Here is a 23777-nt window from a genome sequence, read left to right as displayed (position 1 = left end):
TCAGGGAAGCCCTTAATGACAAAAGTAACAGATATTTTGGTGAGTGGTAAAATAATTAAAAGGCACATGAAGAATAAATTCATAGCTGTCCCTCTGAAGTATTTCCATCATGCCTCCTGAGGTAAGTAATGACAACATCCCAGGGTGCTTTCTTCAGCTTCCGCTATGTACACCCTAACACATAACAAAAAACAGACATATCAAGATAGAGATGGTTTCATTTTATAAAACTAGGACCAAGCTATACACATAAATGCAACTGACTTTTCTTGCTTGACAATATTTCATGAACGCTTTTCAGGTTAATAAATCTAGATCTTAGTTATTTTTATACAGCTATATACTATTCCAAACTCTGAATACAACGATGCTGGTATAATTTATCAAAATATCCCACTAAGCCAACTTTTACTTCTTAATTTATAAGACTGACATGTTCCTCATATGTAGTATTTGAAGAGTGATAACCACACATTTCAAACTTTGCTGATATTTCAGGGAGCTGTTTTCACTTAAGCATATGGCTCCAATCTACATTTGATTTTGCATTTTGTTTCATGAGACATTGCTGGAAACAGAGCTATGTTCAAAAGGCATACCTCTAATCTTAGGTCTTCACCTAGTGGGCATTTGTTTCCACTTTAAAATGTTTATCAACTGTCACATAGAGCACTTCCTTGCTCTTTTTCCCTTGAACACAATATAAAAGAGACTATTTCTTATTTTGAGCAAAGCTAATTATCTGAAAAAGTGTTGGAGAAGAATCTGATTTTTGAGTGGAACTTTTGTCTGCAGAATGTTTCAGAACACACGTTTCTGTAGTTAATGACATATATCGATTTTTTTAGCCCTCACATCAGTCCACACATTAATACAGAACCCAAATTAAAAGCAGTACCTCGCACACTGTTTGAAAATATCTGTAGAACAAAGGTCAAATGTGCAGTTTGCTAGTTAATGGCCTGAGGCAAAGTTAAGGTTAATGTGGCACTAATGAACAGTCTCAAACCTGTGGACGGGTTTGACCACGGTTGTCAAACAGGAGATATTTAAAGTGTCAGTCTCCTGTCCTGCAGAGGAAATACATAATCACATGTTTCTAGATAAGGACTATTTTCTTTAGCAATTCTGTATTTCATCATTTGACTTAATTCTCAACAAAGTCATGCTATTTGACAAAATATTTGCATAGATCTTGAGAAGAGATTTCTAAAGAATTCTTTAGATTTCTGTTCTATGGCAATAAGGGGTATTGTTGTAAAAACTTGAAAATAATTAAATACATGCAGGAAGATTGGCTATCAGGACACTGAAGTCAAGTTTGTTGGCCCCTTTTTACACAGGCTTTATTCATGATGCCGGCAGAGATGTGGGAAGAGATGTGGGAATGTAACACAAAGAAACACAGCAATAAATGGCACCAGCACATTTTATCACAAATGGAAATGTTTCAAGCACATTGCATTCATATTTGATTTTAAAAGAAAATACTATCTTTTCTAAACTAGTAACTATCATAAAGTCTGCTCTCTGAACCACACCTGAACCCGCTGCTCATGATGAAAGCCGAGACCTCAGAACTGGCACCATTCTCCAAGAGGGGAGTCTCTTCTGACTAAAAATGATTCCAGGTTTCTCCCTCCTGATAGGAAATCTTCTTGTTCACGAGACAGGATTTCCCTACCTCTCAAAAGGGCTGAAGGGGTTGAACTAGGTGGGTAGGCTGGGGGGTACCAGAGAAAATGATGAGAAAGAGCACTGGAAACACGCAACACACCGACATCCTTCCATCTTCTCTGCAGAGGATTCTTTTCTGACAAGTGCTGTGTGTTTAAGGCTCCCTAGTGGTGGTTTTATACCGGCCCTGAGCTGGACAATGATAGCCACCTATACAATTGATATGGACATGTCTATTCTCATTTTTCAATATTCCTCAAATCCAACATGTTACCATTTAATGTCCCAGTAAAAAGCATCCTTTCTGAAAGCATCCTGCTCTAAAAAGAGTGATTTAAACCTGATGTCAAAACTAGGTTTGCAAAACAAGCTCTCATATCATTTTCCCATGTCATAAAAATGCACCTCAGAGAGCACTGACTCTGTTCTCCATTAAAAAAGAACTTTAAACAAAGACCTTAACTCATTTGTAAAAATAAACACAGGGCCAAACATCCAATATTTAAACAAATTGGAGAATATAAAACTGAGCATCTGTCCCAAAGGAGATATAATATAATTTCTCCTATCTCATAACTTTGTGTTCATTTTAATAAAAATATGCCATCATTTACTCACTCGACCAGTTGAAAGAAGCATGCTATTAATTTCACAATAGGAAAAAAAAAGTCTAGGACTTGACTGAGTCAAGACCAATGAGAAGGTTTAGCCAAACAGAATATTTACAAATCCAATGACTCTAATACAGGTCATTTATACAAAGAAACACTATAACTCCATTCTGAGATTCAGGATTTTATGTCGAAACTTGAATCTTACTTTCTTTTCCAGTAGGATGTTTCCTGTGCTTGCTAACATTTTAACAATAAACTCCGTAACTTAGGGGCCAAAAAAAGAAAAAAACATTCTGGACAATACTTTCCTCTCTCAGCATCAGAACATTAAAATTACTTTCACTTTAATAGTCTACCAATAATTTGGCTTCTTCCTATTTTCTTTTCTTTCCTTTTTTATTTAATGACTTAAATCAGATATCCCTGGTTACCACCATCCACAAATTTGTCTGAGAGTTAATATATGCCTTGCACAAATTATTCTCACTTGCATTTTTACTTACGTATACCTCTCAGTGCAAATACTTGTGGTTCCTGGATTTTGATATAAAAATGGGCTTTAAGATCAGGAAATCTACAGTTAACAAGGCTCAAAGAAAATAAATTATTTTAGTCTTCAATTTTATTCCTACTATTCTAGTAATTCTCATTTTGGAAAAAAATTAATTTTGAATATCACATGTAACTCAGATATTATTGTATTTCCAACTTCTGAAAGTCAGCACAGAATACTGAATAATGTATAATCACATTTACCCAATTATGACATCTAAAATACTGTGCATATGATCAGAGTCAAAGTAATACATCCTTCCATTATGATTATTCACATATATCTCTGTTTACATTTAGCTTACATTGCAAAATGTAGGCAAAACAAATACCATAAAATATTATAAATCCTTTGGATTCACTCAATTTGCAGGTCGCCAAAGTTGCAGTGTTCCATGTCTAACAAGATTCTTACTGAAGGAGAGTCAAACTAACACAGCCAAAAGAGTGTTTAAACTGTTAATCTTCAAAAGTCATCAACCAGAATAAATCATATTATTTGGAAGAAAATTTGATCTGCAAGTCTGTAAGTCTATGAATATAGGCTTAAACAGAAAGAAACATCCCAGAACTACCTTCAAGCTTTCATCAGTTGCACCTTTAAACAAAATATTTCACATATGATTCTGGAGACCATGGTGTTTCTGGAAACGGTTGAGATAAATGGGTGTCTTGGAGTGAAGATGAGAAAAATTGAAAAAAAGCAAAGCTTCCATTAAATGATAAAATTCACTCTATAAATATGTTTCTTCTATTTTGAGCACTACTATGTAAAAATTGGTAGCTTTATTAATTCTATTCAACATGCAACTGGATAAAAATAAGACTCTCTCTCGGGTCTACCTACTCTCCATTTTCCCCTCTTATCTGTATGCATGATTTGGACACTTTAAATGCTGATGATAGATTTAAACCAAGAGAAAGAAAGAGCTCAGTACTCCTGCTGTAGATGGAGCACTCATAGGACAACTAATTTTGCTACTTTAGTAAAAGAAAGAAGCATCGCATTATCCTGATGTATGCCCCATAGATTCTGCTAAAAATTCTGAAATATCTTTTATGCACTCCTATAAAAATCATCAATTTCAATACAACACAAATTTAATTCCTCCTCACCTCTTAAAAAATTGGAGTGAAAAAATGGAAGCTGAATTTGGGGTTCTTTTCAACTCCAGATGTTCACAGACTTTCCAAAGGAAAATGGATAAAATATTCACCTTTTGTGAAAAGGAAGGAAGTTGCTTTCAGGTATATTAGATAAGGAAAATTTCATTGACAATTTGGTTTTCTTGGTGGGGGAATAATTTGAGCCACATAAATGATATAACCCTACAGTCATTATTATAAAACACTACTGAAAAGCCTCTAAGTTCATCTGGCAAAGCTGTTATTTGCTGGGAAATAGAAGGGTTTTGGAGAAGCAGTTAGAAAAGTGTCCAACTTAAAGGTCATTTTTCCTGTAGCTGAGAAATATATTTTATTATTCTTTTTGTAGTGAGAAATTTGGAGAGATTTATTTCTACTCACATTAACTTAAATTTGACAGTCTCAGTAATACAGATGTCACAGATTAACTTGAGGCCTAAAGCATTATGGACTATGGATGTAAATAACTTGCAGAATTTAGAATAAATCTCATGTTCCCTGATAGCCTATAGCTATGAGAGTTCTAACTGCAGACGCTGATAACCACATAAGTTTGCTTCCTGTAATTTTCAATAATTGTCACCATCAAAACAGAAAGTGAGCAGCATCCATTGGACACCAAACCTCTAAGACCATCACAATTTTAATTTCTAGTTTATAGCAAGCAGTTGGCACCATCTCTCCTTTCAGCACATATATTGTTGACAGTTACGTATCCTATAGTTTGGAAATAGTTTCCGATATTTCATGAAATGGTCATTAATTTATCCATGAACATCTAAAATGTAGAGCAAACCCAGTTTGAAATCATTATATTTAACACTCAGCTTAACTGGAGCAATTTGCTTTGCAGTGCAGCAAAATTTTACATGTATTTGTTTATGAACTTTCTTGTTCTGAGAGATTTTATCAGGTTCTCAGTAGAATACATGACCCACAAAAGGTTAAGCACCACTAGCCTAAACTTTTGCCACATGTTTGCTCTGCCTTCTGGCATTCCTTCTTCCTGTGTGCCTGGGTTTTGACCCCAGGGGTCCTGCTCTCCATTACTCACACAGGGCTTGACGCTGGCCTGCCTTGTGCTCCTGTTTTTTTAGCCCTGCTCTGGCCTGGCCTCTCGCCCCTCATCTGAAGGCATGCCTTGACCTGCCCTGCTCTGGGTGCCCTCACTGCCACTACTCACTAAGCACTGTTTTAAATTAAACAGCAATGTTCTCATAGAAGGGAACATGACCTTTATTTTAGTAAATTAAACTTACAGGTAATAAATATCCATGGCACCTCAAAGAAGCACTAACTTCCTTTTAGGAAATAGATTGGAAATTGTTTTCTCCAGTCCTACAAATGCTTATAATTTTTTTCTCAAAGAGCTGACTTTTTCCTGAACTGTGGATACTTTCATCCACTGATTATGTGTATAGACAATTCATTAAGCTCAGTGTGTCAATAATGACTTACTCATATAAAAGAATCATGTATCCAAACACACATCAAGAATTTTAAAAATTAACTGTGCTTTCACTAATAAAGTATTTGACAATATAGCTATGAATTCATGAATTTTAAGCTACCTGACCCTATTTAATAAAGCTAACTGAGCCTTCTGAGCTGTCTTGCAATCATACAAAATATAATATTGAGTGTTCCTCATTCAGTATATGTTTAGAATTTTTCCTATTATAATTTAGTTATTTTTAACCATATTACTGTGTTCTTTTGAGATGCACAGGGATAAATTAATTTGCTTTCATAGACAGACCCATCCTGAATAAGAATGATGCCCTGATTCATTCCTGTCCTTAAACTATGCAATTTCAAATGTCCTTTTTATTTCTCACCCTCAACAAATAAAACTGTCTAATGTTCCAAGTGGTAGAATCCTCACTCAAATCGAGATTTAATAATCACATTAGAATGGAACTTCCTTTTGATACAATATCTCAATTCAGTTCTGAAGAGAAAATTAAGAGAAACAAAAACTCAGAAAATAATTTAAATTATATTTTGTTTCCAACATTAAAAATCCAGGATATCTAAAAATTCTCCTTTCCCCACCTTTAGATCAAAATCACCTATGACATTAAAAATATTTTACATTTACTAAGACCCAACACAGTCTCTATTATTCCTGATACACACTTATGCATGCAGCCCATCCCCTTAATTGGCATATTCTTAAATGAGAAGCTTGGCTAATTGGAATGCTTGCTGTAGAACAGATGGGGCACTGGTGTTGAGACTCTGCCTTAATTTACTGTCCTGGGGTTTTCCTAATTACCCACTTAATTGGCACAGCAACACCGCTTTGAAATAATAATGTACAGCTAATTATCACCGATTTAAGCTTGCTAATAGCTTATTCTTACCAGCTAACTTCAAGAAATCAAGCAGAGAGCAGGAACTGCCACAGCAAAAGCACTCTGCCCGGGCTGGTTTAGTTATATGAGGGTGATGTTCTTTACAGCTGTGTTGACTTGGTTTCTGCCCAAGGAAAGCTAAATAGTGATGCTTTGCTAGATGTTTAAAGGAGTAGTAGCTTTTCCTCACCTTTGTCAACTTTCAGAGACCTCCAGAACTGGTATGTATCAATCATTTCAAGTCTCCAATTAGCTCATTACTTGCACACTATGTACATGGGGAAAATTGGGTAGCCTAAATAAGTATTGGGGTGGCCAAAAAGTTCATTCAGGTTTGGAAACACCCAAATGAATTTTGATCAACAAAATGCATCTCCAAAACGTGATTTAAAAAAAAATAATAATAATGATAAACTATAGTTCAGTTCCTCTTTTTCCAGACTCCATCAACAAGCTTAGCACAACCCTTAGATCCAGGGACAGAATTTAATTAGTAAATTTCCTTCTTCAGATGTTACAAACAGAACAAGAAGGCAGTGCTTTTAACAGAAAGGTTCTGTATGAATTCAGAGGAAGAAGAGGAAGGAATAAAAGAAAAAAGTTAGGAACTTAGGAACATAGAGAGTAATATCAATATTTAGGACAGGTGATGATACTTTGTTGTTGTTGTTCACTTACTAAGTCATATCCAACTAGTTGTGACCCCATGGACTTCAGCACTTGAGGCTTCCCAGTCCTTCACTATTTCCCTTAGTTTGCTTAAACTCATGTTCATTGAGTCAGTGATGCCATCCAATCATTTTATTCTCTGTTGTCCTCTTCTCCTCCTGCCTTCAATCTTTCCCAGCATCAGGGTTTTTTCAAATGAGTCAGTTCTTTGCATCACATGGCCAAGGTATTGGAACTTCAGCTTCAGCATCAGTCCTTTCAATGAATACTCAGGATTGATTCTCTTTAGGATTGACTGGTTTCATCTCCTTGCTGTCCAAGGGACTCTCAAGAGTCTTCTTCAACAACACAGTTTGAAAGCATCAATTCTTTGGCACTCAACCTTCTTTATGGTCCAACTCTTACACCTGTACATGACTACTGGAAAAGCCATAGCTTTGACTATATGGACCTTTGTTAGCAAACTGATGTTTCTGCTTTTGAATATGCTGTCTACTTTCGTCATACCTTTTCTCCCAAGGAGCAAACTTTGCCTTTTAATTTTGTGACTGCAGTCACCATGAGAGAGTCATTTCCTAGGCAGGGGTCCCCAAGGAGAGAGGGGTCTGAAATTATCAAGGAGGAAGAAAGGATAAATTTTGTTTCCTCTACATTCCTTAGGATTATATAACAATGTATCCTGCCTGAGGACAGTCTCTGGATTAAACCTTCTGGCTAATCCTGTTATCTTAAAATGTAAATTATGGGAGTAGGTCTGGTGAGGTCTTTACAACCTCCAGACATTCTTTGGATTCACTGGAGAGTATATAACTCCACTGCTAACACTAGCAAGTGGGTACTCTTTCTACCTCCTTGTGATGTCTATGTCAGAAGCTTTCTCTATCTCCTTTATACTTTAATAAAACTGTATTACACAAAAGCTCTGAGAGATCAGGCCTCATCTCTGGCCCCAGATTGAATTCTCCTCCGGAGGCCAAGAATCCCAGCATCTTTGCATGGTTCAGCAACAACCTTTCAACCATCCACAGGGATTTTGGAGCCCAAGAAAATAAAGTCTGTCACTTCTGCCTTAGTTCACACTTATTCTGCATTTTGGCCATTCTGCATTGTAGAAAATGAAGAAAAACTACAGAGCCTACTGAAGGTGAAAGAAGAGAATGAAAAAACTGGCTTAGAATTCAACATTCAAAAAACGAAAATCATGGCATCTGGTCCCATCACTTCATGGCAAAAAGATGGAGAAAATGGAAAAAGTGATAGACTTTATTTTCTTGGGCTCTGAGATCACTGCAGATGGTAACTGCAGCCACGAAATTAAGATGCTTGCTCCTTGGAAGAAAAGCTATGAGCAACCTAGATAACATATTCAAAACCAGAGACATCACATTGCTGACAAAGGTCCATATAGTCAAAGCTGTAGTTTTTACAGTAGTCCTGTATGTATATGAGAGTTGGACTATAGAGAAGTCTTAGTGCCAAAGAACTGATGCTTTTGAACTGTGTTGTTGGAGAAGACTCTTGAGAGCACCTTGGACTGCAAGGAGATCCAACCAGTCAATCCTAAAGGAAATCAACTCTGAATATTTATTGGAATGACTGATGCTCAAGTTGAGGCTCCAATACTTTGGCCACCTGATGATAAGAGCTGACTCACTGAAAAAGACCATGATCCTGGGAAAGATTGAAGGCAGGAGGAGAAGGGGATGACATAGGATGAGATAGTTTGATGGTATCACAGACTCAATGGCCATGAGTTTCAACAAACTCTTGGAGATAACGAAGAACAGAAAAACCTGGTGTGCTGCAGTCCATGGAGTCACAAAGAGCTGGACACAGATGAGCGACTGAACAACAACATTCCACATTTATTTTAGGAACTTTTTCAGATGTGTCTAGGTCAGATCTCCTAGAGGCAGCATCTGAGAAAGGGATGTGGATGCAGGAGATCTATTGAGGGACTGTTCTTAAGAGAAGGGCAATAGCAGTTAAGCAGTGATGTCGGTTCAGCTTCAGCCAGATCCCACAGGAGAGCTGCAGCATGAATTTCACCACATATTTGTTCCCACCACCTTGAGCAAAGGCAAGCCTTGTATCTCCCTGTGTACATTAGTCATTGCCTGCAAGGTGTCACCAAGGGGGTGAGGTAGGTGGGAGTTTACACCCTCATCTAGGTGGGTGAAGTGGTATGACAGCCACTCTTCAGGACAATTCCCAGTAATTTTCCCTTCCTGCCTCTGTGTAGTCCCCTTCTACACTGATAAAACTGACCTGTAGAATCTTTCAGTTCAGTTCAGTCACTCAGTCATCTACAACTCTTTGCAACCCCATGAATCGCAGCATGCCAGGCCTCCCTGTCCATCACCATTCCCAGAGATTACTCAAACTCATGTCCATCAAGTCAGTGATGCCATCCAGCCATCTCATCCTCTATAATCCCCTTCTCCTCTTGCCCCCAATCTCTCCCAGCATCAGAGACTTTTCCAATGAGTCAACTCTTTGCATGAGGTGGCCAAAGTATTGGAGTTTCAGCTTTAGCATCATTTCTTCCAATGAACACCCAGGACTGATCTCCTTTAAGATGGATTGGTTGGATCTCCTTGCAGTCCAAGGGACTCTCAAGAGTCTTCTCCAACACCACAGTTCAAAAGCATCAATTCTTCAGTGCTCAGCTTTCTGCACAGTCCAACTCTCACATCCATACATGACCACAGGAAAAACCATAGCTTTGACTAGATGCACCTTTGTTGGCAAAGTAATATCTCTGTTTTTTAATATACTATATAGATTGGTCATAACTTTCCTTCCAAGCAGTAAGCATCTTTTAATTTCATGGCTGCAGTCACCATCTGCAGTGATTTTGGAGCCCAAAAAAATAGAGTCTAACACTGTTTCCACTGTTTCCCCATCTATTTCCCATGAAGTGATGGGACCAGATGCCATGATCTTTGTTTTCTGAATGTTGAGCTTTAAGCCACCTTTTTCACTCTCCACTTTCACTTTCATCAAGGGGCCTTTTAGTTCCTCTTCACTTTCTGCCATAAGGGTGGTGTCATCTGCATATCTGAGGTTATTGATATTTCTCCCGGCAATCTTGATTCCAGTTTGTGCTTCTTCCAGCCCTGAGTTTCTCATGATGTAGTCTGCATATAAGTTAAATAAGCAGGGTGACAATATACAGCCTTGACGTACTCCTTTTCCTATTTGGAATCAGTCTGTTGTTCCATGTCCAGTTCTAACTGCTGCTTCCTGACCTGCATATAGGTTTCTCAAGAGGCAGGTCAGGTGGTCTGGTATGCCCATCTCTTTCAGAATTTTCCACAGTTTATTGCAATCCACACAGTCAAAGGCTTTGGCATAGTCAATAAAGGAGAAACAGATGTTTTTCTGGAACTCTCTTGCTTTTTCCATGATCCAGCAGATGTTGGCAATTTGATCTCTGGTTCCTCTGCCTTTTCTAAAACCAGCTTGAACATCTGGAAGTTCACGGTTCACGTATTGCTGAAGCCTGGCTTGGAGAATTTTGACCATTGCTTTACTAGCGTGTGAGATGAGTGCAATTGTGTGGTAGTTTGAACATTCTTTGGCATTGTCTTTCTTTGGATTAGAATGAAAACTGACCTTTTCCAGTCCTGTGGCCACTGCTGAGTCTTCCAAATTTGCTGGCATATTGAGTGCAGCACTTTCAGAGCATCATCTTTCAGGATCTGAAATAGCTCAACTGGAATTCTATGACCTCCACTAGCTTTGTTCATAGTAATGCTTTCTAAGGCCCACTTGACTTCACATTCCATGATGTCTGCCTCTAGGTGAGTGATCAGAGTATCATGATTATCTGGGTTGTGAAGATCCTTTTTGTACTGTTCTTCTGTGTATCCTTGCCACCTCTTCTTAATATCTTCTGCTTCTCTTAGGTCCAGACCATTTCTGTCCTTTATCGAGTACATCTTTGCATGAGATGCTCCCTTGGTATCTTTAATTTTCCTGAAGAGATCCCTAGTCTGTCTATCCCATTCTGTTGTTTTCCTCTACTTCTTTGCATTGATCACTGAGGAAGGCTTTCTTATCCCTTCTTGCTATTCTTTGGAACTCTGCATTCAGATGTTTATATTTGTTCTTTTCTCCTTTGGTTTTCACATCTCTTCTTTTCACAGCTACTGTAAGGCCTCCCCAGGCAGTCATTTTGTCTTTTTGCATTTCTTTTCCATGGGGATGGTCTTGATCCCTGTCTCCTGTACAATGTCATGAACCTCATTCCATAGTTCATCAGGTACTCTATCTATCAGATCTAGGCCCTTAAATCTATTTCTCACTTCTATTGTATAATCATAAGGGATTTGATTTAGGTCATATCTGAATGGTCTAGCGGTTTTCCCTACTTTCTTCAATTTAAGTCTGAATTTGACAATAAGGAGTTCATGATCTGAGTCACAGTCAGCTCCCGGTCTTGTTTTTGCTGACTGTATAGAGCTTCTCCATCTTTGGCTGCAAAGAATATAATCAGTCTGATTTCAGTGTTGACCATCTGGTGATGTCCATGTGTAGAGTCTTCTCTTGTGTTGTTGGAAGAGGGTGTTTGCTATGACCAGTGCATTCTCTTGGCAAAACTCTATTAGCCTTTGCCCTGCTTCATTCTGTACTCCAAGGCCAAATTTGCCTGTTATTCAAGGTGTTTCTAGACTTCCTACTTTTGCATTCCAGTCCTCTATAATGAAAAGGACATATTTTTGGGTGTTAGTTCTAAGAGGTTTTGTTGGTCTTCATAGAACTATTCAACTTCAGCTTCTTGAGCATTACTGGTTGGGGCATAGGCTTGGATTACTGTGGTACTGAATGGTTTGCCTTGGAAACAAACAGAGATCATTCTGTCGTTTTTGAGATTGCATCCAAGTACTGCATTTCAGACTCTTGTTGACCATGATGGCTACTCCATTTCTTCTAAGGGATTCCTGCCCACAGTAGTAGATACAATGGTCATCTGAGTTAAATTCACCCATTCCAATCCATTTAAGTTCAGTGTTTCCTAGAATGTGGACGTTCACTCTTGCCATCTCCAGTTTGACCACTTCCAATTTGCCTTGATTCATGGACCTGACATTCCAGGTTCCTATGCAATATTGCTCTTTGCAGCATTGAACCTTGCTTCTATCACCTGTCACATCCACAGCTGGGTATTGTTTTTGCTTTGGCTCCATCCCTTCATTCTTTCTGGAGTTATTTCTCCACTGATCTCCAGTAGCGTGTTGGGCACCTAACGACCTGGGGAGTTCCTCTTTCAGTATCCTATCATTTGCCTTTTCATACCGTTCATGGGGTTCTCAAGACAAGAATACTGAAGTGGTTTGCCATTCCCTTGTCCAGTGGACCACATTCTGTCAGACCTCTCCACCATGACCCAACCCTCTTGGGTGGCCCCACACAACATGGCTTAGTTTCATTGAGTTAGACAATGCTGTCGTCTGTATGATCAGATTGACTAGTTTTCTGTGATTATGGTTTCAGTGTGTCTGCCCTCTGATGCCCTCTCGCAACACCTTACTTGGGTTTCTCTTACCTTGGACGTAGAACCTTTAGAATATTGCAAAAATGGCCATGTGGGACTCGGAGGCTATATCATAAAAGACTCAACAGCTTCTGCCTTACTTTCTCTTAGATTGTTTGCACTGAGGGAAACCAGCCACAATATGGTGAGAAAACTGAAAACTGGAAGTGGTTCTGTGCAGAAGTCACTGTGACAAAAAAACAAGTCCTTGGGCTTCCCTAGTGGCTCAGTGGTAAAGAATTGTCCTGCCAGTACAGAAGACACAGGTTCGATCCTTGGTCCAGGATGATTCCACATGCTGTGAAACAATTAAGTCCATGTAGCACCACTATTGAGCCCGTAGCTCTAGATCCTGTGCTCCTCAACAACAGAAGTCACTGCAATGAGAAGTCCTTGCACCACCAGAGAGTAGGCTTCCCATAGCTAGAGAAAAGTCTGTTCAACAGTGAAGACTCAGCACAGCCTAAAATAAATAAATACATTTAAAAAAAAATGAAGCCTCCTGCCAACAGCCATGTGTGAGTGAGCTCTCTTGGGAGATAATCACTCCAGTCCCACTCAAGCCTTCAGACTGACTGCAGCCCCAGCTGACTTCTTGAAAGCTATCTCCAGAGACCCTGAGCCAAAATCCCAGTTAAGCAGCCCCAAATTGTTGACCCACAGAAAGTTACATAATAAATGCTTATGTTGCTTTAACCCACTAACTTTGGAATGATTTGTTAGGTAGCATGACATAACCAATAAAGAAGGCTCATATGTGTTGAGGGAAATGCCCCAGATAATAAGGCAGCTGTGCATTATCAGCAGCTAGGACACAGTGGCCAGGAAGCAGGTAAAATGACCAGGCAAAGGGACATGAGCAGGGCATCAGCAACATTCATGGCCTTAGTTACCTTTCACGTTAGATGTTTCCATCAAACCCTTCATGCTACTTAATGGAGTACCATGTCATAAAGGTAATCATGGCTTGGACATTTACAGTTTTAAAAATGTAGCCAGCAATAACTTGAAGTTCTAGACCTAGTGAAAATATTCTTGAAAAATGAAGGTAGGTTCAAACAACAGCTGAGAGAATTCATCACTAGTAATAAGCAATGAGAGATGAGTACTCAGGCTAAAGCAAACTAATTCAGGATGAACCCATAGAACTAAAAATAATAATAATAAAAAAGCACCAGAAAGAATATGTGAGTAATTACAGGTAAATATTGACTACTTAGGGCTTCCCTGGTAGCTCAGAGGGTAAAGAATATGCCTGTAATGCAGGACACCCCAGTTCAATTCCTGGATTGGAAAGATCCCCTGGAGAAGGGATAGGCCACCCACTCCAATATTCTTAGGCTTCCCTGGTGGCTCAGATGGTAAAGAATCCACCTGCAGTGTGGGAGACCTGGGTTCAATTCCTGGGTTGGGAAGATGCCCTGGAGAAGGGAACAGCTATCCACTCCAGTATTCTGGCCTGGAGAATCCACATGGACAGAGTCAGTGGGCTACAGTCCATGTATACACAAAGAGTCAGATATGACTGAGTGACTAAGCACAGCACAACATTGACCACTCAAAGACAAAATAACAAAAAGTCTTGGTGGGTTGTTAAAATGTTGGTAGAAATAAGATTTGTTGACAAAAATAGCACAAATCCTAGTAAGAGAGTAAATGTTAGTTGCTCAGTCGAGCCCAACTTTTTGCGACCCCATTGACTGGAGCCCACCAGGCTCCTCTGTCCATGAGATTTTCCAGGCAAGGATACTGGAGTGGGATGCTATTTCCTTCTCCAGGGGATCTTCCCAACCCAGGGGTCGAACCCGGGTCTCCTGCACTGCAGGCAGATTCTTTACCAACTGAGCTACAAGGGAAGCCACAGTAAGAGAGTAAGGGAGTGAAACTGCTCTGAGGTGCTTAGATTGTTCAATGAGTAGTAAAACTTTTCATTTAAAGTAGAAGGTAAAAATTAAAAGTGCATACTGTGATTCCTATGACAATCATTAAAAGAAGAATAAAGAAACAAATCTAAAAAGCTATAAAGACAAAAAATAATAAATACCAGCTAAACTCAAAAGAAAACAAGAGAAACCAACCCAATATTGTAAAGCAATTATCCTCCATTTAAAAATAAAAGAATTAGCCGATCATACAGAGTGAAGTAAGCCAGAAAGAAAAACACCAATACAGTATACTGACACATATATATGGAATTTAGAAAGATGGCAATGATAACCCTATATGCGAGACAGCAATAGAGACACAGATGTGTAGAACGGGCTTTTGGACTCTGAGGGAGAGGGAGAGGGTGGGATGATTTGGGAGAATGGCATTGAAACATGTATACTATCATGTAAGAAACAAATCGCCAGTCTATGTCCAATGCAGGACACAGGATGCTTGGGGCTGGTGCACGGGGATGACCCAGAGAGATGTTATGGGGAGGGAGGTGGGGGGGGTTCATGTTTGGGAATGCATGTACACCCGTGGTGGATTCATGTCAATGTATGGCAAAACCAATACAGTATTGTAAAGTTAAAAAAAAAAAAATATATATATATATATATATATAGTGTATCTCCACTCAAATAAATAAATAAATAAATAATAAAAATAAAATAATTTTTAAAGAGAGAAAATAACCAAGACAAGAAGGTACATGTTTACAAAAAAAAAAAAAAAGGAAAGAAACCAAGAATAAAGAAAAACATAGTGTAAAGGGAAAACAGATAAAAAGATGATAACCTTAAACCCAACTATTACTTCAGTATATTACATGTCATTGTAAAATGCTGTAGAACCAACCTAATACTGAGTTATTTATGTCAAGAACAAAACAGAGATGGTCAAGGCAGATGTGTAAAGGAAACTTAATCTAACCTTACAGGAATTGACAGCTCTTTTCATGAACTGGCAGAGGACACCAGCCAATCCCTCAAACACCAAGTCTTTTTATGTCACCTCTGAACTTCCTGCTCCCCTAATTCAGTTACCCTAATCCAAATAAGAAAGAAGACCAGTAGGCAACCAATTAGCTGAAAAAAATTAATAATCTCCATATTTATCCATAAAATCCTCTAGTCTGTTAGCAACTCAGAACTCACTGCTCCTATAGCCTTGAGGTTCCAGTTTTGCAGGAGGCAATTCTTGTAATAAACTCAACTTTCTGCCTTTTTTTCTTAATTCAGTACGGAGTTTGGTTTTTGACACCATGGACTAAATGTGCTAAGTCACTTCAGTCAGGGCCAACTCTGTGCAACCCCATGGACTGTAGCCAGCCAGGCTCCTCTGTCCATGGGTTTCTCCAGGCAAGAATACTGGAATGGGTTGCCATGCCCTTCTCCATGGGATCTTCCCCACTCAATCACTCATGGGTGATTGAACCCGTGGCTCCTACATCTCCTGCACTGGCAGTCGGATTCCTTACAACTAGCACTGCCTGGGAAGCCCAAGGGCACAAGGGCCAATCTGAAAACCTGAGGCCTGATAGCAGCCTGTCACCTGGGAGCAGGGGATGCTGAGAACTTGCCTGTAGGAGGCTGGAGAGCCATTGGTCAAGATCTCACAGGGCCTATCAAGTCTTGGCCAAAACATCCCACTTAAAAAACAAAAACTTAATCATTGCTTAATAAATACTGTTGGCTACCTCACCTCAAAGAGATCAAATTAGTTATGTAAAAAATGGTTATACAAATATAACCTCAAAAGAATTGTTTGAATAATGGAAAATATATAAATTAAACTCTTACTGTGCCACAAAGACCTCAAAATATACATGTTTTAAGTCCTGTGCCATAAATCTACCATAATTTTAAACAACAGAATTTATTACAAGATGTGCCAATAAAGAAACTAAATCTAAATTATAACAATGTAATTTTAAAAGACTATGACTTATTTAGGGCTTCTCTTGTAGCTCAGCAGTTAAGAATATGGCTGCAGTGCAGCAGCCACAGGAAACACGGCTTCAGTCCCTGGGTTGGGAAGATCCCCTAGAGGAGGGCATGGCAACTACTCCAATATTCTTGCCTGTAGATTTCCAAGGACAGAGGAGCCTGGTGGGCTACAGTCCATGGGGTCGCAAAGCATCAGACACAACTGAGGTGACTTAGCAGCAACAACAGCATGACTTCTTTATACATAAAAACAGTTTAAAGTTTTAGTTAATAAAATAGTATTTATCTTCATTTACACGGTAAGACAGTGTCAAAGACCCTGCTGCATTTTACAAACTACATCAGATATAAGCAAGTTTCCTGGGGAAACCTCGTAAGAAGGTGGACTCTAGTGTATATCAGTTTCACCAGGTACAGCAAGCCTCTTGCCAGAATGGCTGTACCAGGGCACCATATGATGACCCACAGAGACAACCCAGTCCATGAACAGATTGACCATTAGAAATGGAGTACAAAAAAGTAGCCATATACAGCATTATAAACATGTCTTTGACTGAATCAATCTTTGTATTCAATATAACTTTCATCAAAACTCAAGATTAGAACATATATTTGAAAAAGTAAATTCCACAAACATCTAAGAAAATTTTGTAAAAGAATAAATAAGAGAGCTTATAAGATTAACAAAATCTTTAAGAGCAAAAGAAAAAACAGAAAATAAAAAAGGAAACAACAATTCCATAGAGAGCTTAAAACAGGTCAGTGTATCTATCTTTGGGAACTTTGAATGAGTCTGAATCTTTTTTAAAAATTAGCGAGAAAAGGAAAATGATAGATTGTTTTAGAGCATCCCTTGAAATCTGCCTTAGAATTGAAAACTTAAGTTGGAACTTTACATCATATATGGCATATATAAAGATATAGTCTCTACATATATTAATGTGAGAAACGAAACTATAGTGCTAGTATGAAAAACAGAATATATATTTTTCAATTGATGCAGGAAGACATTTTATATAAGAAAACATATTTTATAAACTTAAGAATTTTTAACAAAGATCACTTTAGACTAAATTACCCATAAACTCATTTTTTTATATTTAACTGAAATATCATCTTAGATAGAACGTGTTTTCACAGTTTAAAACTAATACATGATATACAGAACATAAAAAGAAACTCCTACAAATGGATAAATTAAATTTTCAAAGAAATCTTGTAGGAAATTGAAACTATAGGAAATGATTAAAATTTTAAAGCTATATTAGTTTGTATTAATTAACTTATATAATTAAACTTGTTAACATATAAGCAATAAGAAACTAGATCACCCATGAAATAGGAGTGGGATGTGAATTAATAAAAAAAGACAGTACAAGAAAAAAAATCCTTGGAAATTAAAAATAAAAAATGTCACTTTATTTAACATAAAAAAATGGCCAACCTAACCCTCATCTCAGCCTCCACATACCTTCACTATAGCGATAGTAAGGCTGGGTTCTCCTGAGAAGATCCCTGCACAAGTCCAACCTTTAAATAGCATAAATCTTCCTTCATGTCTTCCCTTAAGGGACCTGTGGCCTTTTTGCTTCCCAGGAATATATACTGGCTCTCAGTTAACTATAATCCTAAAGACCTAGAATGCCATTCTACTCTCTCCATCTGACTGGGGCTTACAGAGGTCAAGGGAGTTTAAATTTTAGGTTCACATTGGGCCAGGTGAGTCCACAGAAGTTTGTCTATTTCACACTTCAGAATATGTTTTTAGAAGACACACAGTCCCCATACTGGTTCCTCAACTTATGGAGCAAGGGCCAAACTGAAGTCCCTAAAACTACGTCTTGTACAGAAATAGTAAAACAAAGGACTCTCATACCTGTACTGGTTCTGATACCAATTCCAGCAGAGAATTGTTATAAGAGAGGATACCAATTGGTAGAGACGAAGTAGGGGACCCCACAGCAGCAAAAGTGATTTTTCCACAGCAGCAGGGTGTCTGAAAATCCACCTCAATTCTGACACTATATACTCAGAAATGGCATCAGATTCCACAAGTTAATAGTTCAGTCACACAAGATGGTGCCCCCTACCATCACACACATACACATACACATCAGATGGCAGTCTCAAGTCCAGGTTGTCACTTGTACTTCTGATCAACTGGATAAATCACATGTTCCATGACCTCCTCTCCTCTTGGATTTGATTAATTTTCTAGAGCAGCTCACAAAACTCCAAGAAATGTTTTACTTACTAGGTCAGCAGTTTATTATAAAAGGATATGGCTCCAGAACAGCCAGAAGGAAGAGCTACATAGGGCAAGGTACTGGAGAGTGGAACATACAGCTTCTTTTCACTCTCTCCTGGCAGGCCATTCACCCAGCAGTTCCAGGTATTCACCAGCCAGGATGCTCTCCAAAGCACCTTCTTCGGGGTTTTACAAAGGCTTCATTATGCAGCTGTGACTGATTAACTCATTGGACGCTGGCAATTGAGTCAACCCCATGACCCCTTCCCCCTCACCAGAGGCTGGAAAGTGAGACTTAAAAGTTTGAACCTTCAGCAATTTCCCTGCTCCGTCCAGTGGCTAAGATTCTGTACTTCCACTGCAGAGGGTGTGGGTTCTATCCCTGGTCAGGGACTAAAATCCCACATGCTACTCAGCCAAAAAAATAAAAAAGAGAGAGAGAGCTTTGTGTTTTAAAAGTTCCAACCTTCTAATCACATGTTGACTTTCCAGATAACCAGCCCCCATACTTAGGTGGGGTCCAAAAGTCACCTCATTACGATAACAAAAAACACCATTCTGCTCTCATCACTTAGGAAGATCCAAACATTTTAGTAATTCTATGTCACAAATGGTGTCAAAGAACAAATATAAATTTCTTACCTTATATCACACTATCACAATATGCTTAGGGAATTGCTCAGTTTAGGGTCATGAAGCCAGGAAAAGTGTAATAATGGTGATCCTAACACCTCACCATTGACTTCACTTGCTCGGCCAGTCTGTGTGCACGGGGTGGCCATGGAGAAAGGTCGGATTATCATAACCAGAGTCAGACAGTGACTCCAATTACATACTTCTTTGCATGTGTTGTCTGCTAGAGCAAATCAAAACAGGTCCTGCCACCTGCTATCCAGCTAATGATTTGACAAATGCTCTCCTCTCCTTACCAATTAGTAAGGACAATTAGAAACATTTCACTTTCAGCTGGCAAGAACAGTCACTATTAGACCTCAAGGCAATTCTCCCACTCCATGACAGACAAGAGCCACAATCATCTGGACATCCTACAGGACACCAAGCTGATAATCAAATATTGATCACATTATCCTAGATAACTTAGTAGACAAGTGAATGACTCCGATGGGGAAAATATTGACATTTTGAGTGCTTGACAATTCAGCAGGGTTTCTAAATGTCTAGTAGTCTAAATCTAATTGGGATATTCTAATTTAAAAGGCAAATCTCTGCACAGATAACCTAGAGCACAGGAAGAAGCACAGAAATTTTTGGATCCCTTTGCATGTTAGAGAAAACATATTACACACATATTACAACATAGCATGCTGCTATAACACATTTATAAAATATCACCAAGCTGCTCAGACGTTCAGTCCAGACCACCTAGTTCATCTATTCAATGGTAACCGAAGTACTGGTGGCAAATAAACATGTTCTGCAGAGACTCCTGAAAGCCTCATTAGAAAAATCAAAGTATAGACATCAAGAGTTTCAGAGTAAAGTCATTTTTTCTTTTATTGAACACTATTTTTGGTTAGTTGATTGACTGGGTCAGTTGGTGGATCTGTCACTCAGTATGTTGGTCAACTGGTTGGTTTACAACTGGACTCTGACAGAAACTGCACATTTTACCATAAGCCAGCAAGTGACTCTGCAACCTGAGATGCCCATGAGGAGCTAAGTGCTACCTGATCTGCCAGGCTATAAGATCAGGCTTGTATTGAAGCACCATAACATCAAGGGGAAGTGATCTACTGGAAATCAAGCTCAAGCAGATGGAAAATGCACAAGATGCCTGGAAGGTAGCCCAGACTCAGGAAGCACCTATTCCTATGCTGCCCCATCTACTTCAATCAAAATTTATGTCCTCACGGGGAAAGATCAGTTGCTGAAAGGTAAATAAAATTCAGGTTGTGAAAGGAAAATCAAAATGGTATTTCCAAGAGAGCTTTCTAAAATGGAGCCAGGAGTCTGCTGAGGAAGTGTGATGTATGCATATTTCAGCCTGGATGGAATCTGACCTTTGACCACATATTGTCTTAATACAGGCACCCAAAATATCTGCCCAATGATACTCATCTCATCCTTACCCTAAGTAACTCATGACAGACTATCCACTTATTGAACCCTAAAATAAAATAGAATTGAATCCTGAAATAGCCCTTAAGGATAAATACTTCCTTTCTTTCATCAGAATCAATCATAATTATTTCCAGACAACTTTAACAACCTTAGTGGCTTTTGTCTTTATAAGCCCCTGATTCTTTGCCCACCTTGAACAGTTTCACCTGAATCTGTGTCTCTGGAATTGCAATTTCTAAGAGCAAAATAAACTCTTTTCTTATTTTCAGCCTTCTGCATTGTTTGGTCTAAAAAGTCTTTCTTACAATAAGAAACGATAAATAAAATTCAGGTCTAGTTAATGGATGCTGCTCTCTGCTAAGTCACTCAGTTGTGTCAGACTCCTTGCAACCCAATGAACTACATAGCTCGCCAGGCTCCTCTGTCCACAGGATTCTCCAGACAAGAATACTGGAGTGGGTTGCCACGTATTCCTCCAAGGGATCTTCCCAACCCAGGGATCAAACCCACTTCTCTTATGTATCTTCCATTGGCAAGAGGGTTCTTTACCCCCAGCGCCACCTGGGAAGCCCCTGTTTATGGATAAGTCTGCACAGTATATAGGCCTCAAGCAGAAATATACTATCACAGCAATTAAGTTCCATTCAGGAGTGGCAATAAAAAATGTGTAAAAATCAAATGCTAAGTAGGCTCAAGTGCAGGACCTCTGGTTGTTCAAGAAATTAACCTATGATGAGTTTATGCTTATTCACAGGAAATGGCTAATGGTGACTGACTGGTTAAGAGCATAGGAATAGAGAGTTTGCAAGACTGGTGACATTGAGGTCTACTCAATGACCAGGATAGATTTTTATAAAACTTTCCATTTAGATAAGTCCGCTCACTGCTCTTGAGTCATTTTGTAACATTTCACCTGCATGGTCTTAATTTGCAAGGGAATAAACCATGTTAAGTATTGGGTTTTGTCTTGGTTTTCCAGCATCAAGGTCATTTTGGTGGTGAAACTGCCATAACCTTTAGGAAGTTAAGATCTTCCTTATGTGGGTTTTACTATAAGAACCACCATACACAAAGCATGTGGTGCTGGTGGTTTAGCTGCTAAGTAGTGTTCAACTCTTTGCAGTCCTATGGATTGTAGCCTACCAGACTCCTCTGTCCATGGGATTTCCCAGGCAAGAATACTGGAGTGGGTTGTCATTTCCCTCTCCAGGGGTTATTCTCAATATAGAGATTGAACCTGTGTCTCCTGCTTGGAAGGTGGATTCTTTACTACTGAGCCACCTGGAAGCCCAACCAACACATACCAATTTCTCAAATGCAAGAAATGACTACTGATCACTACAAATGCTTAAACTGAAAAAAGAAAACTACCCCTCCCCCAAAAAAATCACAGCTATTTTACATGCAAACATTGTGCTAACTGTATTGCTATTGTAGCACATAGCCAGCAATAGCTCAGTTCTTTATCCCTTGCTTATAACCCAACTGAGGAGAGGATGAGGCAAGTAAGAGCACTATCCCAAAAGGAAAGAAACCTTTTTTAAATTACGGAGAGTAAATCTATGTAAAATACTGAATTCTCCAAAAGGCATTGTTAGAAATAATTGTTTGAATTAATAAACAAATACATAATTCTGAATTTCAGTTCAATTAAAAACTACTGAGAAACTAATATTTGCCATTGTACTGGCCAATTGAATACCAAAACAAATGTTCCCTTCAGTATTAAATAGTTTTTAGTTTAATCACCAATTACCAAAAGGATACTAATGAAGGCTTTAATTTAAGAAGTGAAATAATGATGGGCACAGTATAGAAATGTGAGCTAGAGAAGCAAGCCACTAAATCAATGCTTATAATTTTGAGTCAACAGACAGCAATTTTCAGTATTCAAGATAAAAGGTATTGACATTATTTTCTTTTAACAGATACCTAGAAATATCAATAACTTCAGATATGCAGATGATATTACCCTTATGGCAGAAAGTGAACAGGAACTAAAAACCCTCTTGATGAAAGTGAAAGTGGAGAGTGAAAAAGTTGGCTTAAAGCTCAACATTCAGAAAACAAAGATCATGGCATCTGGTCCCATCACTTCATGGGAAATAGATGGGGAAACAGTGGAAACAGTGTCAGACTTTATTTTTTTGGGCTCCAAAATCACTGCAGATGGTGACTGCAGCCATGAAATTAAAAGACACTTACTGCTTGGAAGGAAAGTTATGATCAACCTAGATAGCATATTCAAAAGCAGAGACATTACTTTGCTGACTAAGGTCTGTCTAGTCAAGGCTATGATTTTTCCTGTGGTCATGTATGGATGTGAGAGTTGGACTGTGAAGAAAGCTGAGCGCCGAAGAACTGATGCTTTTGAACTGTGGTGTTGGAGAAGACTCTTGAGAGTCCCTTGGACTGCAAGGAGATCCAACCAGTCCATTCTGAAGGAGATCAGACCTGGGAATTCTTTGGAAGGAATGATGCTAAAGCTGAAGCTCCAGTACTTTGGCCATGTCATGTGAAGAGTTGACTCATTGGGAAAGACTCTGATGCTGGGAGGGATTGGGGGTAGGAGGAGAAGGGGACGACCGAGGATGACATGGCTGGATGGCATCACTGACTCGATGAATGTGAATCTGAGTGCACTCCGGGTGTTGGTGATGGACAGGGAGGCCTGGCGTGCTGCGATTCATGGGGTCGCAAAGAGTTGGACACGACTGAGCGACTGAAACGAACTGAACTGAACATTCAGTAACATTTATCACATCATTTATATAAGCACTCTTTGTCTTGCATTCTGTCCAATATAGTAATCATTAATTACATGTAAAACTTTAACTAAAATTAATTGAAATTATGTAACATTAAAAATTCAATCCTCAGTCACACTAGCCAAAATTTTTTTTCCCGCATGTGGTGAGATCACTTACCTACCATGAGATCTGCCCTCTTTATAAATTCTGAAGTATATAACTCAATATTATTTACCACAAGGAGGGAGAAATAAGGAGTTACTAT

The 23777-nt window shown here is 38.8% G+C and overlaps 1 protein-coding gene across 1 annotated transcript in view; it reads right to left on the bottom strand.

The window, feature by feature from the left end:
• GPC5 (glypican 5) overlaps positions 1 to 23777 on the bottom strand; it is a gene marked incomplete at its 3' end in the record, with an annotated part of 835169 nt that overhangs the window by 453017 nt on the left and 358375 nt on the right. The window lies entirely within an intron of this gene.

This window comes from Capricornis sumatraensis, chromosome 12 (genome assembly GCF_032405125.1).
Source record: "Capricornis sumatraensis isolate serow.1 chromosome 12, serow.2, whole genome shotgun sequence".
In the NCBI taxonomy this organism is placed as follows: domain Eukaryota; kingdom Metazoa; phylum Chordata; class Mammalia; order Artiodactyla; family Bovidae; genus Capricornis; species Capricornis sumatraensis.
Note: the sequence above shows the minus strand (reverse complement) of the source record. Positions and strands in the feature narration are given on the sequence as shown.